At 41.5% G+C, this 22775-nt stretch overlaps 1 pseudogene; it reads right to left on the reverse strand.

Annotated features, from left to right (window-relative positions):
• Positions 1-10032: 10032 nt before the first annotated feature.
• Positions 10033-10820, reverse strand: LOC124961184 (tubulin beta-4B chain-like; annotated as a pseudogene).
• Between the last annotated feature and the right edge of the window lie 11955 nt (positions 10821-22775).

Genomic DNA, 22775 nt, shown 5'->3' on the forward strand with positions numbered 1-22775 from the left:
ATTTGTTTGTTTGAGGATAGCTTCTCTAACTGGGGTAAGATAGTACCTCAATATAGTTTTAATTTGCATTTCCTTGATGGCTAAATCTATTAAACATTTTAATACATATGTTGGCTATTTTTATTTCTTATTTTGAAAAGCATCTATGCAGATCATTTGCCCTTTTTTAACTGAATTAATTTTAGTTGTTGAGTCTTTATATATTCTGGATATTAACCCTCTGTCAGAGAGATATTTGGCAAAGATTTTCTCCTATTCACTCTGTTGAGTGTTTCCTTTGCTGTGCAAAGCTTTTTGTTTGGTATAATCCTGTTTGTTAACTTTTGGTTTTATTTCCTGTGCTTCTGGATCCTGTGCAGTAAATCATTGTCTGAACTAATACCTTGAAGTGTTTCCATTATGTTTTTTTTTTCTAGTACATTCAGAATTTCAAGCTTTACATCAAGGTTTCAATCCATTTTGAAGTTTGATCTTTTCCAAGACTAGTACTGTGCACATGAACTTTCTCATAATGCCAAATTACAAACTAGTGTAAGTGTTCTGGCCACATAGGCTAGGTTACTATGATGTTAAATACATTAAATCCTTATTTTACATTCTGCATGTTCAGTTTATGATGGGTTTATCAGAATGCATCCCTGTTGTAAGTCCAGGAACATCTGTACTAGGAACATTGAAATGGTAATTGACAAATCACTAGAAGCTGAGTATGGACTAGCTTGAGAGTTAAATATTCCTGGGGACCCAGTCTTAGGTATGGGCTTCCTCAAACCTTCCTGAGTTTTAATTCCTGGAATCTCACCAGGATCTCACTGTGAAGATCAGATAAAAATTCTCTGTTCCTTCGGGCAGGAGGAAGGGGCAAGTAAGCAATTTGGAATTTCCCCATAACCATTTTAAAATACACTTCAAGTGTTCTATTACTCCTCAATGGAGGCCTACTCTCAAGGAAACACTTACTACTGTACTAGAGCCTTACTCACCTAGGGAAGGCAATCGGACTGCTTGAGCACCAAAAGTCAAAAATCAAAACCTAGAGGAAACCACTGTGTGTGCTGGTACAGCAACAGCAACAGCAAACATAGTCCAGTTCCTCCAGATTAACATAGTACTTCACAGAAAAAGCCTGATTATCTTAATTCCTGTTACCAGATATAGTATATCTGGCTTTCAGCAAAAAATAAAAATACATGCTGAAAGGCAAGATTTAGGCACAACTTTCACTGACACATACATAGACTCATCTACCTTTGCTCAAGTCCCCGTCTCAAAGAGATGGGGGGATCTTTGGACCAACTGAGACTGTTTTCTAAAGTGAGCAAAGGAGGAAAATATGTGAAACCTGAGGTTCCACAAATTTACAACCCAACAAAACCTTAACCAAATCCAACAGGTTCATTTCTTGGTGAGTGCAAAGTCAATAAGCACAACAGGAGATAAAAGACTGAAGAAAGTTTTATATTGTAGCAAGTAGGGAGAGCACTGGGACATTCCCAAAGCAGTGTCCCTCCCAGGAGAAAAGAAGCTGTGTATTTTATTATGGAGACCTAAGCATATTCAGAGTGGACGTATCATCACATGTACAAGTGTGCACATTCTGGCATGTGTGCAGTTCATGTTTTTTGCTGATTCATACATAAAATGTTGAAAAACAGAAGACAGGAAAGACCGCAGAGGAGAGAATTTAGTGCCATGAGAATATAATGTACAAAGTTTACACTGGGTTACCTAGAAGATGGGCTGTTTTAAAATGATTCTTTGTGGTCTTTGGAGGGCCTGATCTGAAAGAAAAAACAACTTGAAGAGATAGAAGCAACCATCATGGCGGGAAGCAGTTTCTGCCCCCATGAGGACAGGCGTTTGACACTACAACTTCCTGTCTAGCAGCTAACAAAGCCTCATTCTAGTGAAATGGTAGAGGGGACTAACTGGTTAGAGAGATTATCTGTGTGTGACTACTAGCAGTGCTATTTGACAGTGGTTCACCAGGCTGGGCCTTTCTACACTTTTTAGTCCTAACCTGTAGAATGGTGCTTATTTTCCATCCATAGTGTTCTTATGAAAAATGAAATAATACAAATGAAATAATATAAATTAGGCACACATAAGTGCACTAAGCCCATAATAAGCAATCAAACATTAGCTATTATTATCCTCAAAGGCTAAAAGTCATTGGGCTATCTAGATTTCCAGTATATCTCCTGTTCTCTTACTACTAACCATCTTGTATATGCAAGAAAAAGTTTTATTCTGATACATGAAATTGGTAACTAGGAGCCAGAATACTAATTCATTTACTATAAATTTTATTTGTTCCTATGTTCAACTATCTTTAGAGCATATTGATACATATAATGTCTACTGCTTCATTTCTATTTAGATGCCTTCATATCCTGGTGTTAAACTAAAAACCACTATCAGTAGTAGGTATAGACTTAAATGATCAACAATCCTCCATTAGAATAAATACTCAATTCTCAGAACAGCATGACTCAAGGATGATGGCTTTTCAGAGTAAATGTGGTCTAATTCTGGTGTGAAATTTTCTTGTTTTAAGTAATCAAGGAGAAATATTTTACTTGACTATTAGCATTATAAATGGATGATTAAATTATATAGTGTCATAATTCTTATTAGTAAATGCAATCTATAATTTGTCCATTTGCTATTTGACATAATGTTTTTAAAATTTATTGGTTCTTTGATATGATACCAGAACTCATTTTGATACAATTATACAAGCATGGAGTATATCTTGTTCTACTTAGAGTTCCATTCTAATGGATGTACATGGTGGTGGCATTCTCTATTGTTTTTGTACGTGAGAAAACCATGTCAGATTCATTCCACTGTCTTTCCTTTTCCTGTGCCTTCTTCCCTCCATTCCCCACTGTCTAGTCTATTGGGCTTCTATTCTTCCTCTCACTCCGCTGGTCTTATTGTGATTTAGATTCCATCTATCAGAGAAAACATTTGACCTTTGATTTTTTGGGACTGGTTTACTTCACTTAGCATGGTGACATTTTATAACTACTTAAGGGGAAATGGGTTCTGTGGCTAGAGGTTTGGGGCAGTGGTAAAATATTTCATTCCACTAAAGTCTCACATTATCATCATTTAATGTATTCTGCCTGCTTTCAAAGACTCATTGGCTCCCATTTTGGTGCCTTCCTTTAATTCCTAATGAAATTATTTTTCTTTCTCTGATGATATATACAATTCTCAAGGACTATTCACAGAGGTTTGAGCCGCCTTGACAGTCCCAACTTGCTGCAGGCAATGGGTCCCCCACCAGAGTTCTGGGAAACCAGGGACCAGTGCGCGATGACCCCGCATAGCACCGGCCCCAGTGGTATTGCCCTCCAGCCCCACTAGGCCCTGGCTAGGCCAAGATATCATCCAGTCAAGGCACTGGTCTAGGGCCCAACCACCCACATGGAGTGAGGATGTCGACATCTGATGGTGGTGGATAATCCCATGCAGCTAGGTGGTGTTAGGATAAGTTGGAGTTGGAAAATGTCACACAAACCCTGGTGGGGTGCCCCTCTATTCCTAGAAAGCCAATACGGGTGACATCTGGATCCTGTCAAGTATGAACACTAAGGGGAGCTGGGTGGCGGCTGTGCTCCCTAGTGAGGGTGGGAGGCAGGCAAGGAGCCAGCAAGCCAGCGATCATCCGGGTGCCTGCACACACTGCACCTGCCAGGCCCCCTGCATCTCCCACTGCCCCACACCCGGGCCTGGCCACAAACTCCCTTGCCTGAGTCTTGTCTCTGAGATACAAGCCCTCTGTGACAATGCCAAGGGTCACTGAGCAGCCTTTAATGTACTGATGAGGTTGGCATGATTGGGGGATTGACGGTCCTGGAAAGGGTCCTGTTCTGAAAAGTACCTCTGGAAGGGTAGGGGCTGGGCCTGAGGTGACACTACTTGTCAACCTTCCAAAATTTATTGTCTTATTTTCAAGAAGCTGACCATGTAGAGGAGACCGAGAGTCCCAAACTTCAGGAACTTTCTGTCTGTGCAGGCCCAGAACAACCTTAGAATGACAGCCTTAGAAACTCTGCCCTGGGCGACTTCACTGGGGACTGTGGGGGAGGGTACCACAATGCCTGGTCATTGGATGCCTGGACCTTCAGAGGAGTCCCTGCTGCTTCAAGTGCATTCACTGCTGCATCTGGTGTGGTCTCATATTTGGGGGACCACAGAAACCACCCCTGGCTGGCCACCAGCGCTGACCCCGCCCCACTCACCAGGGAGCCTTCCCTATTGCTGCTCCATGGGTGGATGCCCAGGAATGACAGTCACCATGGTTGCATGTGGCCATGGTGGAGGGGGCCCACGTCCCTAAGGCGGCCCTCGACGGTGTTCATCTCTTGCAGGGCTGCTCTGCAGTCAGGGCTGTCAGTAGCGATGCAGGGTAGATGCCATGCTGTCCCCCATCCTGCGCTGGGAACCTGGGACCTGGGCTGTGCCCTTTTGCAAGGAGCTTGAATCTCGCCCTTCCAGCTGGTTCAGTGCTGTCACAGGCTGGGCTGTGGGTTAGAGACCTAGAACTCCAGGAATGACAAGGGAGGGGCAGGAGAGGGGCGTGGCCGCCTAGGGCCACCCGCAATTTTGGCGAGACTCTGAAGCCCAGGCCTCGCCCAGACAGCACCTGCAGGGTAGGTCAGTGCAGAAGCCCAGAGAAGGAAAGGAATTCAGGCAAGATCACACAGCGACTTTTACAAAGGGAACTGAAGCAGCCTCCACGCACATCCTCATACCAGCTCCCTGCCTGCAAGACTCCCTGGGTGACACCTACTGGCCAGAATCACCATAGCTTCACAAAGTGCAGGTGGTCATTTCCAGGGCGTGTTGTAACACCACAGCCCTAGCATGGCCCCCAAGGCTGAGAGGATGGGCCCTGTTCCTCTAGCTGATCAATTTCCAGCTGCCTTCCTCCCCACTGCCCTGCTCCCTCACTAGCAGCCTTGCTGAACCTCTGCACACAAGGGTGTGCACATCACAGACTTTGGACCCACAGAGGCCTTCCAGCTCAGTCTTTCTACTTGAAACCGCCAAAAAATAAAAAATAAAAATAACACTGCAGAGGGACCAGAGAACATGTGAAATTTCTATTTCAGTGTTCATTAAAAATCATTATTGGAGCATACCTGCACCTGGTCATTGAGGGCTTGTTAAGGCCTCCTCTGCTATGAATGTAACAAAGTGGAGCAGTCTCAGCAAGGGGCCTGTGGCCCTCAATAGCTGAGGTACTGACTCTCTTGGTTTGAACAAGAAGGGGTTGACACCCTGTTGAATGGGAAGGGCATGTTTGCTCCCACTTCAGGAGCCCTGCAATAGCTGCCCTCTGCTGGTTGGCTCTTCCTCTGATGACTTGTGACCTGTCCCTTATTACCAATCATGACATCCTCATAGGGTCTGTCTCTGCCCACCTCCCTGCAACTCTATGAACCTTCTCAGATCCATTTACTGCATTTAACATTTTTCCTGGCAGCTACCCACCTGCCTTTGTCTTCCCAATTTTTCAGGATTCTCCCTAGAGTCTCAGTTCCTGCCCTCCTGGGCGAATGTTCCTGCATCTCGCCTGGTGACGCCCGGATGCAGGATCAATCCTGGGCCTGCCACATAGCAGGTGTTCACTGAATGTCTGTTGACTGAATACTGACTGAAATATAACACAAGGAGCAGGCCCAGAAGCCAGGAGCAAACCCCAAATTCACACTCACACAGGAAGCCTTCCTACATTTTTTAGGGAAATGGACATGGAAGGGAAAGAGTTTCTGTCAGGAATCCCTCTTTGAACAGAGGACAGTGGAGTTCAGAAGGATGATGTGAAAGAGCACAGCCCAGGAAACACGAACAGAGGTTGCAGTATCTCCACCCTGAAGCCTGCTCCCCTGCCTGGCAGGATCCCCACCTAGAAACAGGGTCAGCTGCTTCCAAGGCTCCTCGTATATATGAGTCACATGACTGCAATGTGTCCTATTTGCAGATGCAGTTCTCCCAAGCCACTTTGCTTGTCTGTGATATATCAGAGTACATAGGTGAGGTCTCAGAGCTGGATTCATGGGGGAGGTTTGCAGAGAGATTTGGTGCCCATTCTGTCACCCTGAAGGCAGAGCCCTCCAGAGAATCATACCCACTCGGAAACAGTATTTAGTTCAGGAGAGGTTATTCCTACCAACATCCCCCAAAACCAGATGAGGCTTTTCTTGAAGGTCATTCTCCCTGCTTTCTTTACTTGCACTTCCATGAAAATTCACAAGTTTTTCTGTCATTGTCCGTCCAATCAATTCTTGCAGTTCCAAAAAGCTGACTGGATGGAGAAACCTGAAAGTGCAAGAGAATTGATTTATGCTAGCTTCCAGATGAACTTCCTGGTAACACTCTGTGACCCCTAGATGGCTATTCACAGGACATGAATAGGAAGATTCAATAAATACAAGCAACACTGCCATGGCATGGCTAAATGATGACCCACTCAGGTTGTCCTTATACACCTTCAGGGGGTGCACCCTGTTAAGATGCCAACCAACATCACCACTTTAAGGAACAAAAATGAGGTTCAAAGAAGGAAGAAATGAGGCCAGAGCCAGCAAGTATGTAGCAGGACTATAAACTCAGCTAGTATTCTGCAGTCCCAAGGGCTGTGGGACTGTGTGTGTTTAATGGGGACTCAGGCACCTGGTCCACTCCCCACACTGTGTTTATCTAAGCCTTGCGCCACCACTGAACTTGGTTGAGATGCCCAATGCACCCACACTGTAGGAAGGCAGGACGAGATGTATGTGATGCCCTCCATGCCATTTCTTTCCTGTGCTGCCTTCTCAGCCACCCACACCCAGCACCCCTTTATCTTACTTTTCTGGACTATGATAGAGTGATGCTCATATATCCACAGGGCACCAGAGGCTTCATTCCCTAGGAGATATGGGGACACCCTCTCCTTCTGGGACTTATGGACACAGTGCCCCACGGTAATGGCTTAGCCCTGTTGCCGAATGTGCAGAGAACCAACTGGGAAGGGCATGAGCCCTCCCTTCGCTTCCACATCTGTCTTGACATTCAGCTCAGGTGCACACTTCCCTGCATGGCAGCTGCTGCAGTTGCCTCAAGAGACCCTGAGCTGATGGGAAATCAGTCCCCATAGGGATGAAGGGGGCAAGATCTGCCAGCCGGGAGGCACATTTCATGCTCTGGAGGCACATTTCATGCTGGCTCGTCTGCAGAATACTGGAGTCTAGATTCAGTCATTGGGCCTCAGGGAACCCAGAGGCCATGGAGGGTGGAGGCTTCTGTTGATGGGGGAGTGCAACAAGTCTCTGAGGAGAATGTACAATTATGTGTGTGTATATGTAAATGAGGTGTGTTACTTTTGAAAGGAAAATTCAAGGTTTTTGGTTTTGGTGGGGGTGGAGTTGAGGGTGTGGTTGTTAATTATTGTTTAAGTAACCATTTTATTTTGTAATAATTTTAGGTTTACAGCAAAGTTGTAAAGCTGGTGTAGGGAATTCCTGTACATCCTGAACCCACTTCAGTTTCCATTTCAGTTTCCTCTAGTGATATTTTATATAACTGTGGTATTTCTTTCCAAACCACAGAATCAACTTTGCTGCATCACTGTTAACCTAACTCCAGGCTTTCTTTTGTCTTTACTGTCCTTTTTCTGATTCAGGGACTAATCTAGGCTCCCACAGTGTGCTCGGTCATTATGGTTCCTTAGTTTCCTCTTGTCTGTGACTGGTTTCCTGTCTTCTGTTTCTCATGACCTTGACAGTGTTAAAGAATATCTGTCAGGAGTTTTGTGTAAAGCCCTTCAGTTTGGTTGGAAGGAAAGTGAGGGAGGTCTCTGGAGTCCATTTTATAGGAGCACTAATTCCATCTGAGGGCTCCACGCTCTGATGTAATCCCCTCCAAGACCCTGCATCAGGGGATAGGATTCCAAGGTAAGAATTATAGGAGAACACCAACACCAGGCGAAGTATTCTTAGAACCCAGAACTGTACCTTGCCTATGACAGGCTCCCAGTATACATGTCCTGAACAAAGGAATGAATGAAGAAACTGAGGCAAGAGAGAGACACAACGAGCAAGTGCTGAGATGCATCTTGATCCAGGCCAGTGTGATATTGGAGCCAATATTCTCAATGACTACTACGGTCCTAACTGCTACACCTGTACCAGCCAGTCTCGTGGATCTGAAAGGTCAAATGTATTCTGTATGATAACAATATATTTGCCTGGTTCCTTCTCATTCTCACATGAGTACATGGTGGGACTTTCCAGAGGCTCCATGATGTGTGATATCTCAATTGATCAAAGGCAGAAGCAAATATGATCCTTCACCTTTTTTCTTTTCAGTCATACATTTGAGAACTTTTGTGAATATGTCAAATTATATTCTTCTCATGGAATCATTTTCAATTTAAAAAGCATATAGTTGCGAGTGTAAAGTAAAGGTGACATGCTCACCTTGTCTGCTAAGCCATGCAGCTGGCCTCTTGGTCCCTGTCAAGAAGTGGCAGCCAACAATGGAGTGGCAGAGTGGCAGCCCAGATTGTGGCCTGGGTGGGTCTGATGGCAAGTGGCAAGCACAGCCTGCAGCCTGGTGGAGCCTGCCATACAGGTGCAGCCACAGTGCCCAGGAGAGTCACGGTGCACCAACCTGTCATCCTTTGGAGGCCGGGACCAGACACAATATGGACATCTGCTACAGATGCGCAGTCCACTCATTGCTGCAGCCCCATCCCACCACCTCAACCTCCCACTTCCTGACCTTCCATGGGAAAATAAAAAGGGAGAAGACTTGATGAAAATCGGGCTTCAAGAATTGACCAATATGCACTTATACATTGCTGGCACAAATGCAAATTGGTACAAACACTCTGGAAAGCAGTATGGAGAATCCTCAGAAAACTTGGGATGGAACCACCTTTTCACCCAGTTATCTCACACCTTGGTATATGTTGATGCTTATAAAATCAGCATACCTCAGTAACACACCACACCCATATGTATAGCAACTCAGTTGACAATAGCTGATATGCAACCAACCTAGGTGCCCTTCAATAGGAGAGTGGATAAAGAAAATGTGTATATATATAGACAATGGAGTATTACTCAGCCCTAAAGAAGAATGACTTTATGACATTTTCAGCATGTGGATGGACATGCTAAGTAAGCCATTCCAAAGATCCCAGAGGTCAAATGTTTTCTCTGAAAGGTGGACACTAACCCACAATAAGAGGAGCAGGGAGAGGAGAATAGAAATGTGTCAATTAGACAATGGGAATGAAGGGAAAGGATGGTGGGGTAAGCAAAGGAAAGAGCATGGAATGAATCTGATATAGTTTTCCCATTGACATACATGAAAACAACACAGTGAATCCCACCACTAGCTACATGTAAGACTGGCACTCTAACTAGAATAAGATATATTCCATGCTTCTATAATATCAAAATTAATTCTGCTGTCATATATAACTAAAATCAACCAATAAAAAATTTACAAAGAAAGCTCAGCATACAACATGAGTTATTTATGCAGTGTTCATGGATAGAAAGGAAAGTTCACTCAAAAAATGAATTGTTCCCAAATTAATGCAGAAAATATATAGATGCTTTTAAAATCAAAATCCCAACAAAGGTTTTCAAGACACATGGAAAACATACTAGAATTGGAGCCAAGACCATTATGGATAGAGTAGCACTGGCATTTACCAACATGTTTTTGGAATCTAAATATTTTAAAGAAAATGTTCAGTTATATTGAAATTTAACGAGCATAATATATTGTTTATTATTTTTAGTTGTATCGTTCTCCGGATTTTTACAAACCATGCATGTTGTAAGACTATGAAAAATAAGATATAAAAGCATTTGATTACGCTAACATATTTCCACATGCACCTGTTCAGTTTCCTCCAACCATTGTAAATCCCTTACAAGCCTTACTCTTTTTTTTTTTTTTTTTTTTTTTTAGGTATTGTCTTATGAAATGTCTTGCAAATGGAAGCATGCTGGTGGACTAGGGCTTGACCACTGTGTCTGACAGTTGGGAGAGGGCACCACACTGAACGAGTTCGTGATCCTGTTGGGTACTCCTCCTGGATCTTGCTGAGGAGGAGGCTCCCCATCCCAGACCCAGTTCCTCCACCAAGGCAGTGGGCCATTTGGAAATCCGGCAGGCAGTCAGAGCTCTTGCCTCCTTCTCACAACAAGCAGCGCAAAGTCCACCCGCTCCACGCTTTCTGTGTAGTGCCCCTTGGCTCAGTCGTTCCCAGCACCACTCAGACCAAAGACGAAGTTGTCTGGCCTGAAGATCTGCCCAAAGGGGCCCAAGCGCATCAAGTCCGTGGAGCTGGTCTCCAGGTCCATGAGCACAGTGGGGGGCACGTACTTGCCATCGGTGTCCCTGCTGTAGTACACGTCAGTGCGCTCCAACTGCAGATGACTGTCCCCGTGGTATATGCTGGTGGGATCAATGCCATCCTCCTGGCTGATCACCTCCAAGAAGTTGACACCGATCTGGTTGCCACACTGCCCACCCTGCAGATGCAAGATCTCCCTCCTGGTGGTGGCGGCAGAACAAGTAAGATGAACTAAGTTGGGGGGGGGGCGTGTAGTAGACCCGCAGAGTGTCTTGAGTAAGGTTTTATGTATTGATAAATATTGCTTTTTCACGCGTTCTCCTTTACTTATTGTTCTTGATGATGCTATCTTTTTTGTCTTTTCTCTTTTGGAACTGGGAATGAACCCAAGGCTTGATGAGTTCGAGGCTAGTGCTTTGCGGCTGAGCACATCCAGCCCATTCATGCTCGTGTTGATGAACTTTTATGAATGAATCTCCAATAAATATTCAAAAAACTGACCAATAGCATTAGTACGTTTCCACGCACTAATTAGCATAAATTTGGACCAATAGCGTTAGTACGTTTCCACGCACTAATTAGCATAAATTTGGACCAATAGGGTTAGTACGTTTCCACGCACTAGTTAACATAAATTTGGACCAATATCATTGGTTCCTTCTTTTAAACCCTAATTAGCATAAGGTTGGACCAATAGCAGAGAGTCAAGGGCTATATAAACCCCTAAACGCGGTGGGGTGTGTGGTGTTCCAGTGTGTGGTGCTGTTTCGTCTCATCTTTCGTGTCCGAGTTACTTCTTTCGAATGGAAGCGGTGGACGGTGAGCTGCTGGGGTGTCCTTCTACGCTTGAAGGTGTGGACCGTCGTTAGGACCTGCAACATTTCTGGGCAACAGAGACGTGCAGCTTGAGCAGATCTCCCCCACTCGCCTGCAGAAGCAGTGAACGGTGTTTCATCGCGGAATTCCGTAACAAAGGTATTGTTATGTTAGATAATTTGAAACTTTCTGAATTTCTCAGTTTTAGCTCCTGTTAGCTAACACCGTTCCTCTTAATACGTTTTTCCTAATACTTGGGCGTTTCACACATTCTGCTCTTTACTCTCGCCTGATCATCTGTCCGTGTTCAGAGTTTGCATTCTAATTCCCTTACTGTCCAGGTTTCTCTGTAGTTGCCACTCGGGGGACTGTGATTCTGGACGCTGATGTGACGTCATGTCACCGCTCACGCTTAGGGCCAACAGAGCAATGACCAAGCATCCCTTAAGTGTGTCCCTGAGCTTGTTTCCTGCCTGGCACTGCATTCCCGACTTGTCCCTGGTGCCAGTAGGTCTCCTCAGTGGGTGAAAGTGACTGCACATGAGGACAGGCTAAGGGGGTGGGGACGAAATTGAGAAAGATATTTTACTGTAAAAATTAGTGGACTTTTATTTTTAGTATATCTGGCAGATTAGGTAGTAAATTTTTTTCATGAGGTAGTACCTATGTAAAAAAATTACGTTATTTGTTCTATATTTAATAGATGTTATAGAAAAGGTTACAAGAGGATACTGTGATGTGAAAGTAGGATGATTTAAGTAGTTTACAGTCCACTGTTCATATACACTGTGTGTGTGTGTGCGCACTGGAACTGACAGCATATTTGTATTTTGTTAATGCCAAGTAGGGTCAACTACTACTGTGTTGGGTTTAATTTTTACTTAATAAAGTCTGATGTACTACTACATATTCTTAATAGAATTTTGACCATAGTTTAATATTCCATTACAAGGATTACTGATAATCAGTTGAGCTACTTCTTAATGTTGGAGTATTTAGCTTATTTTTTTCTGGTAAAGAGAACATTTTTGTCTCTTAATATTTCTGTGCATTGCTGACTGAAACCTTTTGTGGCCCCGAGGAATGCGTTCAAGAGAACAAGCTGGGGGACTGGACGAGGAGCTCAGTGGCAGAGCATGTGCCCAGCACATGTGCGGCTGTGGTGGTTTTCAGCACTGCTTTGTGGGCCTTCCCACTCTTCACTTTGACTTCCTTCTCTTTTGGTACCACATTCGTGAAACTCCCAAAGCCAGTGTGTTAATCCAGAGAGAGAGTGGACCCAGAGTCATGGGACCTTCACTGTCCATCTCTTGGCTGGCTGCCAGTCCACCATAGCAGATGGCTGCAGGGCTCTAGTTATTCTGTCCAGACAGGACAGTGTCCAGAGAAAGAAGGGAGACCACTTTTTCCCTCACCCCTTTCTTAGGAGAGAAGAATATGTTTCCAGAATCTCTTTCCACACCAGAGTATTTGTCTCATTAACCAGAGTGTGGCCAAATGCCCACTCCTAATACTGATTGAGTGTAAAAATAACCACTGCAACTTGGAGTGGGATGGCTCCCCCTGGGGCACCTGGCTGTGTGGGAAAGACCTGCACAACCGTGAGGTCCTACTGCAAAGGAGAAAGGTTGGGGGGGAAGGCTTGTGCAGCCCTTCTCTCAGATGGCCTGGGATTGTTGGGGAATACAGCCTGCAGCTCACAGGCTGTCTACTGAAACAGGCACTCAAGACCAGCACCATCATTATGAATTTGACAGAGTATGAGATTGGACTCTGTGGTGCACTTTTGATTTGTATAAGTTAAACCAGCCTTTCATCTCGGATAGAAACAAGTTGGTCATGATGTACAGTCTTCTTAACATGCTGTTGTTAAATACAATTTGCTAATATTAAGAGTATTTTCTTCTGAGTTCATTAGGGATGTTGGTTGGTAGTTTACTTCATGTGCTTTATCTGGTTTTGATATGAGTGAGATACTGGGTTTATAGAATGAATTGAAAGTGTTCAGTCCTTTCTTTTTCATGGAGTAACTTGAGGAGTTTTGGAATTAGTCCTTGAAATTTCTGGGAGATTCAGGTGAGAATCTCTCTGGTCCTGTCTTTTCCCCATTAGAAGAGTTTTTACTACTGCTTCTATTTCATTTCTAGTTACTGGGGTGCTTAAGTTTTCTGTGTCCTCCTTATTCAATTTAGTCAAGTCACATGTGTCCAAAAACATTTTCCATTTCTTCTAGATTTTCCAATTTTTGGAGTGTAAGTTTCTGAAATAGTTCCCAATGGTCCTCTGGATTTCTGTGATGTCTGTGGTGATTTTTCTTCTCTAATTTTATTAATTTGCATCCTTTCCTTTGGTAGTTTGGTTTAGGGCTTCTCAATCATGATTAACCTTTTGAAAAACCAACACTTTGTTTCATTGATTCTTTTTTATTGATTGTTTTTATTCTTGAATACATTGATTTCAAATCTAATCAATTATATCTTTCCTTTTTCTGGTTTTGGAGTATTTTTTAATTGTCTCTGTTTTCAAGTGTCTTGAGATGCATTGTTATGTTGATTTTCAGTTTTTTATTTTTTTGACATTTCTGGTTTTCTTATGTATGTGCTTATAGCTGTAAACTTTCCTTTTACAGTTGGCTTTATAGTGTCCTAGAGGTCCTGGTATGTTGTGTCATTATACTCACTTGATTCCAGGAACTTTTTAATTTCTCCTCTGATTTCTTCTATGGTATCCATTGATTATTCAAAATTGTATTGTTCAATCTCTATGTTTATATTGTTTCTGTAGGTCTTTTGGTGTTTAATTTTATTCCATTGTGATCAGAATTTATGTAATGAATTACATCTTGTGTGTGTGTATGTGTGCGCACATGCACATGTTTGGTAAATGTTGCTTTGTGACCTAAAGTATGGTCTGTTTTAGAGAAGCTTTCATGAGCAGCTGAGAAGAAATTATATTCAAATATTATTGAATGAAATATTGTATAGATGCCTGTTAAATTCTTTTTTGAAATATTTTTTAGGTTTGAAGAGTCTTTACTGAGTTTCTGTGTGACTGGTGAGAGGGGTGTGTTGTAATCACCTTTATTTGTACTAAGAGCTATCTGAGGTTCTAATCACAGTGTTACCAGTTTTATGCAGTTAGGCTAACCAATGTTTGGGGCATAAATATTGTTTTATTTTATCATTTTGCTGGATTGTTCCCTTTGCCAGTATGAAGTGACCTTTGTAATCTCTTTTGGTTAATTTAGGCTTGAATTCTGCTTCTTTGGAAATGAAAATGGCTAGTTTGCTGGTTTTCAGACTCTTTGGCATGGTATATCACTTTCCATCCTTTCATTGTCAGCCGGTGCCTGTGTTTGCCTGTAAGATGTGTCTGTTGCAAATAGCACAGTTAGTTCTTGTTTTTTAAACCATTCTGTCAGCCTACATCTTTTAGAGAGTTGAGACCATTTACATTCAATGTTATTACAAGGAGATGTTTATTAATTTTTGCCATTTTGATTCATTTCTTATGTTAAATTTGGTCCTGTTTCTCATTTTCTTAACTACTCTTCAAATGACATTTTTTTCAGTTGCAAGTGCTAGAGTTTTCTAAAATTTTTACTGTGTGGAATATTTTTGTAATTTTTTGTAGTGATGGCTTAGTAGTCATGAATTCTTTGACTTGCTGTTTATCTTAGAAGGTTCTTATTTCTTTTCTGATTGTGAGAGATAGCTTTGCTGAATATAACAATCTTGTTTGACAGTTATTTTCTTTCAGGGCTTGGGACACATCATTCTAAGCATTCCTGCATTTTAAAGTTCATGCCAAGAAGTCAGAAGTAATGCTGATTGGCTTGTGTCTAAATGTGGCATGACATCTTCCTCTTGAGGCTTTTAAAATTCTATTCTTTTTTTGTTAGGAGTTTTAACTACAATGCATTATGGAGAATTTTTATTTTATATCTTGCCTATTTGGGGTTCTGTATTTGGATGTCCATCTCATTGTCAAGGTTTGGAAGTTTTTCTGTTGTTATCTCCCTGAAGAAGTTATCCATGCCATTAGTTCTATCTCATAACCCACTTTAATTCCAATGATTCTTAAATTTTATCCCTTAATATCCCAGACTTCTTGTTATTCCTATCATGTTTTATTTTCTTACCTTAAATAGTGTCTGAATGTTCAAAGCTGGCACTTTGTCTTCCAGTTTTGAAATTGTGTCTGCAGCACGGTCTACACTAACAGACATTCAGATGAATATTATTGGATTTATTGTGTCTTTCATTTCTAAGATTTATGTTTGGTTATTTTTCATTATGTACAACTCCTTATTGAATTTCTCACCCATATCCTTTATTAACTTCCTAATTTTCTCAGTTGTTGTGTTTTCTTGGAATTTATTGATCACTTTTCTAGTCATTCTTTTGAATTTTTTGTGATTTTATTTCAGTATCCTTAGGGTCAGTTGCTGGTGAATCATGAACTTGAGAAGGTATTGTATTACCTTGTTTATTCATATTTCATGTTTTTCTGGGTTGTGTTTTATGTATCTTTTGGGATTGACTTACATGTGGGATTTTTTTAGGGCATGGCCTTCTCTTGCCACAGTGTCTTCTGTTTTTCTGTAGAAGTAAAGGTCCATGAGTGGAAACTAAGGGTCCTGTCAGTTGTTCCTATTGGGACCTAATCAATTGTTCTAGGGGTTTGACTTTTCTGTGATTTTTAGGTACAGTGTTGCTGAAGTTTGTGGACCATTAATTTGGGTGTAGATCAAGGTGAACTGCCTTTTGACTGGGTTTGGTTGAGTTTAGTAGCAGAATTAATTCCCTGTGAACTTGTAGTTTCTCTGTAGATTACTAGCACTTCACAGAAGATGCAGGAAAAAAATTTAAAAAAACATCTGAAGCAAACTGTATACAGCATTATAATAAATAACCCAGTACCTACTGTGACATCTACAACACTAATTACCCAAACACAGAAATGGCAAGGTCAGCAATTGCCAGCAGCAAAAATAATAAATAACTGGGAACAAGAACTGACATTATAGTGAGTGGCAGGTGTCAACTATGCCATCCATATAATTAATAACCACAATAGCATGAATGGTAGGGGCAGCAGTGACATGGACCAAATAGTTCTAAAAGATAGTAGAAATACAGTTCATTAAGAAAAAAAAAAAGAAAATGTGATAGGAAGGTTAAAAAAAGTTTAGAATGCTTAAAACTTGATTTGAGAGTACATAGATATAGCAACTGAAGGTTATCAATAAGGAGAAAAAAGAAAAAGTGGAGGAAAGAACAAAGAAACTTAGTTGTTAATGGGAGAAGGAAGAAGAGAGAAAGAAATGAGAAACAAGCAAACAAAATTAAAAATGTCATAATCCTCAAACAAGGCAAGGAAAAAAAACTGCGTTAAAAATGCTAAGGATGAGAAACAAGAAATATGTGTATGTGTGTGATACTCACACACAACACACACACACTGTGAATCAATCATCACAGCAGGAACACCAAGAAAAAAAGAAGGGAAAAAAGATTTCATAATATAAAATGAAAGAATTGTATCTATTAAGTTAGTTAAAACTGTCCAGGAAAGATGGTTACTTAACAATAGACTGCCATTTATGATGGACTCATTTAGCCTAGCATTAAATCATACAAACACAATTGTACAATGAGTATTTTTATGTTATTCTTCCCTTCCCCTTTGAAATGGCACTCAGGGTTTAAAGTCACTTGAATTATTTGAAGAACATTTTATTTCCTGTGCGATTATCTATCTTCCAGCCCTTTAAATAAGTTATCTCAATTTTCTTTATGATTAACAGAGAACACTGTGAGCCAGACTTACTTCCTTAAGTCAGGTCAGCATATTCTTTATGACAGCGGGTGGTATCTGATAGGGATTCTGCCTTCCAGGAAATAATAAGCCTTGTGCTGGAGTGCATGAACCAACTGCACGTCTACAGCAGTGCCACGTACTTGTCTGACGTGACACCACTGGGCAAGAAGCCAGTGAGTTTTGAAAACCATCCCGAATTCTCTGTATGAGTTGCTGGGTAAGGACCTTGGAATTCCCAACACAATGGAATTAGTATGTTTAACAGGCTAACAGCAGGTTTATAACATGTTCCTGATCAAGACTAAATCTTTACTAATTTACTAATAACTAATGTTGTTAATCTAAATCTGTCTGAGTGAGGAAAGTAGCTGGAGTAACAGATGGGCTTGGGTAAAGGCAGAGGCTGTCCACGCTGTGGTTTGTGAGGTGAGAGGTCTCCTTGTGGATGTGGATTAAATATTTCCATTTTGTTCTAAAGTCAGTGTCACAAGTCCCCCTATTTTCACAGCCCCGTGGTGGCAGGGATCTGTTCTAAGCTCCTTCTCTGGTCTTGATGGGATGAGCTGTTCTCAGTTTCTAAGTGTGCTCAACTTAAGTGATGCTTGGGGTGGTTTCTGCCATGTTCCTGTTGGACCATTACAAAAATTATTATGGGCCTGAAGTATTGCAGTAGCTTCTACTTAGCTCTTACTCAGAACTGGAGGGGCCTCAGATTTTACCCTGTTTGCAAGTGAGTAAGCAGCTGTCTGGGTAGTGGGCCTTCATCTGTACTGTAGCACTTACCACATTTCTTCCTTCGTTGTATGGTCCTGGTTTTGAAGGCAAGAACAGCTCCTTTCTGGTTTTTGCAACTCTGTCATCTAACTTAGCATCTGGCATAGAGAGGATATCCCGTACATGTGCATTGATGAAATGACTGGATTCTGATGGAATAGGAAGGTGTACCAGAGCATAGAAAAGAAATAAGGCATTTTTATTATGAAGAATGTAGAGCACTCAGAATATTTGAAACTTCTTTGTAATGTCTTTGACCTTTGTTAAACTTTATAAAGTCACAATACTACATAGCAAATAAAACTCTTGTGCCTCTTAGACATAGGGGGTAACATATGGCTAGAATTTCTGTGAGCAAAATCAAGGACACTGAAGCTTTATAGGAGTCTGGATTCATTATTTTACCCACAGCATCATTAGGATGAGAATTTTGTTGTGGTGCCAAAATACTAAATAGAATTTTTTTCTGAGTGCAGAAGTTATAGCACTGAATTTCTGAATGAGGGACAGACTGGATTGGGTATTTTTTAAACAGCACAGTGTAACTTGACCTGGTGTGACACCAGATGAATTCCTCAAAGGAGGTGGTTTGTGCAGAGGTATGTCATCTGTGGGTCATGTTCAGAGAGAAGGTTGTTGTGGGTAAACTGAAGTAATATGCATCTTAATTTTTTCCTGTCACCTAGTCCCACAGTCTCTGTTGGTCCCTTCAGCAGATCCTATGCTCCTGTGTCCATGAGCAATGAACTTGAGCAGAAGGAATTATGATGATTTTCATGTGGTCATAGAAAAGTCCATTCAGCAAAGTCCACACTTCAGCCTTATCCTTCTAAGCTACTTATCCCTACAGCCTGTGCCCCCCAAAACTCAACAGAGTTACTTGGGATTTATTGTTATCATTTTAGAACCTACAGAAGTAGTGTTAATGTACTCTACCAAGTGCTGGGGCTAGGGTGTGAGCCCAACTCCTCACTGTGACTAGTTTTGTGGTTTGCTTTTGTGGAACATGGCTAGAGATGTGATTTTAAAATGGCTCAGTCAAATAGAAACAGAGGGAACAGCCGCAGTTGGAATGGTGTGTCTGTTGGGGTGTGTTCAGTCTGCAGCAACTGAGTACCCTAACCCTAATTGCCTTTAGCCACAGAGGGGGCTTATGGGCTCCTGTGACTGGCATTCTGCCTCCTGCAGTGCCAGCTCCCTTTTATGGCCTCTGCTGTCTTTTGTTAGTTCCTGGGGCTGTGTGCTTCTGCTGATGTGGGAGGGGGACGTGGAAGAAGGCTGCTTCAAGTAGCTGTCTTTTGAGAAAGACCATGCAAGTTCCCAAACCACCTGATAAACTACTGTTCATATTTCATTAGCCAGAAAGTTCCTGACCTCGAAACCAGTCATTCTGGCAGGGGAGGGAATTTTCCCACTACTGGGTTGATCTGGCCAGGGACCCATTCCTGAAACTGCATCAAACCCCCAGGTGTCCAGGTCCACTACTAGTGGACATGGTAACAGGTTAGTGTCCCATTTCCTGATCTGCAAAGTGGAGGGAGTAAACCAATATTCTTTTAGGGTAGTAGTGCTGATTCCTTGACTTAACATAAGGCACTGGAAACATACTAGGCCAGGTAGCCAGTGACACCTGTATTCATAACAAATGATATAAAGTGGCCATAGTGATTCCCCTTGTCATCAGGGGCTTTAAATTTGATAAAGTTGTCAAATGCTTCACATCACATTATTTTGCGCTTCTAACCATATAAGCCCATCTCTTTGGATACTTATGTCATTATTTTTTCCCTGTTGATGATAATATTTCCTCCAAATTCTACTTTTATTTTTCTCATTATTTTCTTTCAAAATAAAGTTTTAAATAACAAATTTCAAATAGAACTAGTGGATACAACAATGGAAGTTCTTGATTACCTCGTAGACATTGGATCATGAGTCTGGTTGGCCAACACATAGCTTTCTGTATAGTTGTCTACAGTCTGAAACTTTTACATTCTGTAATTGTACCCCTTCCTTGAAGACACCATCTCCATTTCACAATTTTGTGCCGACATACCCTAAATACAGTCATCTCACCACAGTCATAGGATCTGCCTCTGTGGATTCAACTAGACATGGACTGAAACATTCAGAAGCTTAGCATCTGTGCCAAACCCTGAATGATACAGCAGGTCAACTATCTATATGATATTCTCCTTGCATTGTGCATTATAAGTAATCTGGCAAAGATTTCAAGTCTGAAGGAAGACATTTGTAGATAATATGCAAAAGTGATGCCATTTTACACAGGGGGCTTCAACATCTGAGGGTTTTTGTTCCTGTCATTTTGTCCACACTGGATATGGAGGGAGGGAGGGAGCTGTGTTTGAGACCTGAGTGATGTGTAGATCCGTAAGGTCTCTGGATGCCTTCTCTGCCTTCTTCCTTCTCTCCTTCCATCTTAATTTCAGACTGTAGAGAGCCTCACACTCTTCCCCACTAAAGTCCATGGCCTCTGATGCCTGTCTCCTTACCTCTGAGTCTGGCATCTAGAGCACCCCAGCCCCACATCTGGCCTTTTCCCTGCCTGTCCTCCCTTGCTCACTATGGGGCTGCTCTGCCTGTGTCTTTCTTGCAATCCAGAATTGCACCTTCAGAATATCTGGTGTTATTTTATATCAAAGAAACCTGAACATTTATTAAAAATGCTTATTCCCTTAACTGTCTCATTTGATTAAGAAAGGATTTGATGTTACTATTATTTAATATTTTTTATTGTAAACAAATGGGATACATGTTGTTTCTCTGTTTGTACATGGCGTAAGGCATACCATTTGTGTAATCATAAATTTACATAGGGTAATGTTGTTTGATTCATTCTGTTATTATTCCCTTCCCCCCCACCCCTCCCACCCCTCTTTTCCCTCTATACACTCCTTCCTTCCTCCATTCTTGCCCCCTCCCTAACCCTAACTCTAACCCTAACACTAACCCTTCCCACACCCCATTATGGGTCATCATCCACTTATTAGCGATATCATTTGTCCTTTGGTTTTTTGAGATTGGCTTATCTCACTTAGCATGGTATTCTCCATTTTCATCCATTTGCCTGCAAATGCCATAGTTTTATCATTCTTTATGGCTGAGTAATATTTCATTGTATATATATACCACAGTTTCTTTATCCATTCATCAATTGAAGGACATCTAGGTTGGTTCCACAATCTGGCTATTGTGAACTGAGCAGCTATGAACATTGATGTGGCTGTATCTCTGTAATATGCTGATTTTAAGTCCTTTGGGTATAGGCCAAGGAGTGGGATAGCTGGGTCAAATGGTGGTTCCATTCCAAGTTTTCTGAGGAGTCTCCACACTGCTTTCCAGAGTGGCTGCACTAATTTGCAGCCCCACCAGCAATGTATGAGTGTACCTTTCTCCCCACATCCTCACCAACACCTGTTGTTGCTTGTATTCTTGATAATCACCATTCTAATTGGGGTGAGATGGAATCTTCGGGTGGTTTTGATTTGCATTTCTCTTATTACTAGAGATGTTGAACATTTTTCCATATGTTTGTTGATTGATTGTAGATCTTGTTCTGTGAAGTGTCTATTCATTTCCTTAGCCCATTTCTCAATTGGATTATTTGCATTCTTGGTGAAGAGTTTTTTGAGTTTTTATAGATTCTGGGGATTAGTGCTCTATCTAAAGTATGATTGGCAAAGATTTTCTCCCACTCTGTAGGCTCTTTCTTCGCATTGCTGATAGTTTCCTTTGCTGAGAGAAAGATTTTTAGTTTGAATCTATCCCAGTTATTGATTCTTGCTTTTATTTCTTGTGTTATGGGAGTCCTGTTGAGGAAGTCTGGTCCTACGACGACATGTTGAAGCTCTGGACCTACTTTTTCTACTATAAGAAGCAAGGTCTCTGGTCTGATTCCGAGGTCCTTAATCCATTTTGAGTTTAGTTTCGCACATGGTGAGAGATATGGGTTTAGTTTCATTCTGTTGCATATGGATTTCCAATTCTCCCAGCACCATTTATTGAAGAGGCTATCTTTTCTCCATTGCATATTTTTGGCACCTTTGTCTAGTATGAGAAAATTGTATTTATTTTGGTTTGTGTCCGTGTCCTCTATTCTGTACCATTGATCCACCTTTCTCTTTTGGTACCAATACCATGCCGTTTTTGTTACTATTGCTTTGTAGTAGAGTTGAAGATCTGGTATTGCGATACCCCCTGCTTCACTCTTTCTGCCAAGGATTGCTTTAGCTATTCTGGGTTTTTTATTCTTCCAGATGAATTTCATAATTGCTTGCTCTATTTCTGTAAGGTACATCATTGGGATTTTAATTGGAATCGCATTGAATCTGTATAGCACTTTTTGTAGTATAGCCATTTTGACAATATTAATTCTTCCTATCCAAGAACATGGGAGATCTTTCCATCTTCTAAAGTTTTCTTTAATTTCTTTCTTTAGTGTTCTGTAGTTCTCATTGTAGAGGACTTTCACCTCTTTTGTGAGATTGATTCCCAAGTATTTTATTTTTTTCGACGCTATTGTGAATGGGGTAGTTTTCCTAATTTCTCTTTCTGAAGATTCATCACTTATGTATAAGAATGCCTTAGATTTATGTGCATTGATCATATATCCCGCTACTTTACTGAATTCACTTATGAGATCTAAAAGTTTTCTGGTGGAATTTCCTGGTTCCTCTAAGTATATAATCATGTCATCAGCAAATAGGGATAGTTTGAGTTTTTCTTTTCCTATTCGTATCCCTTTAATTTCTTTGGTTTGTCTAATTGCTCTGGCTAGAGTTTCAAGGATGATATTGAAAAGAAGTTCTGAAAGAGAGCATCCCTGCCTTGTTCCAGTTTTTAGGGGGAATGCTTTCAGTTTTTCACCATTTAGAATGATATTAGCCATGGGCTTAGCGTAGATGGCCTTTACAATGTTAAGGAATGTTCCCACTATCCCTATTTTTTCTAGTGTTTTGAGCATGAA

This window comes from Sciurus carolinensis, chromosome 12 (genome assembly GCF_902686445.1).
Source record: "Sciurus carolinensis chromosome 12, mSciCar1.2, whole genome shotgun sequence".
NCBI lineage: Eukaryota > Metazoa > Chordata > Mammalia > Rodentia > Sciuridae > Sciurus > Sciurus carolinensis.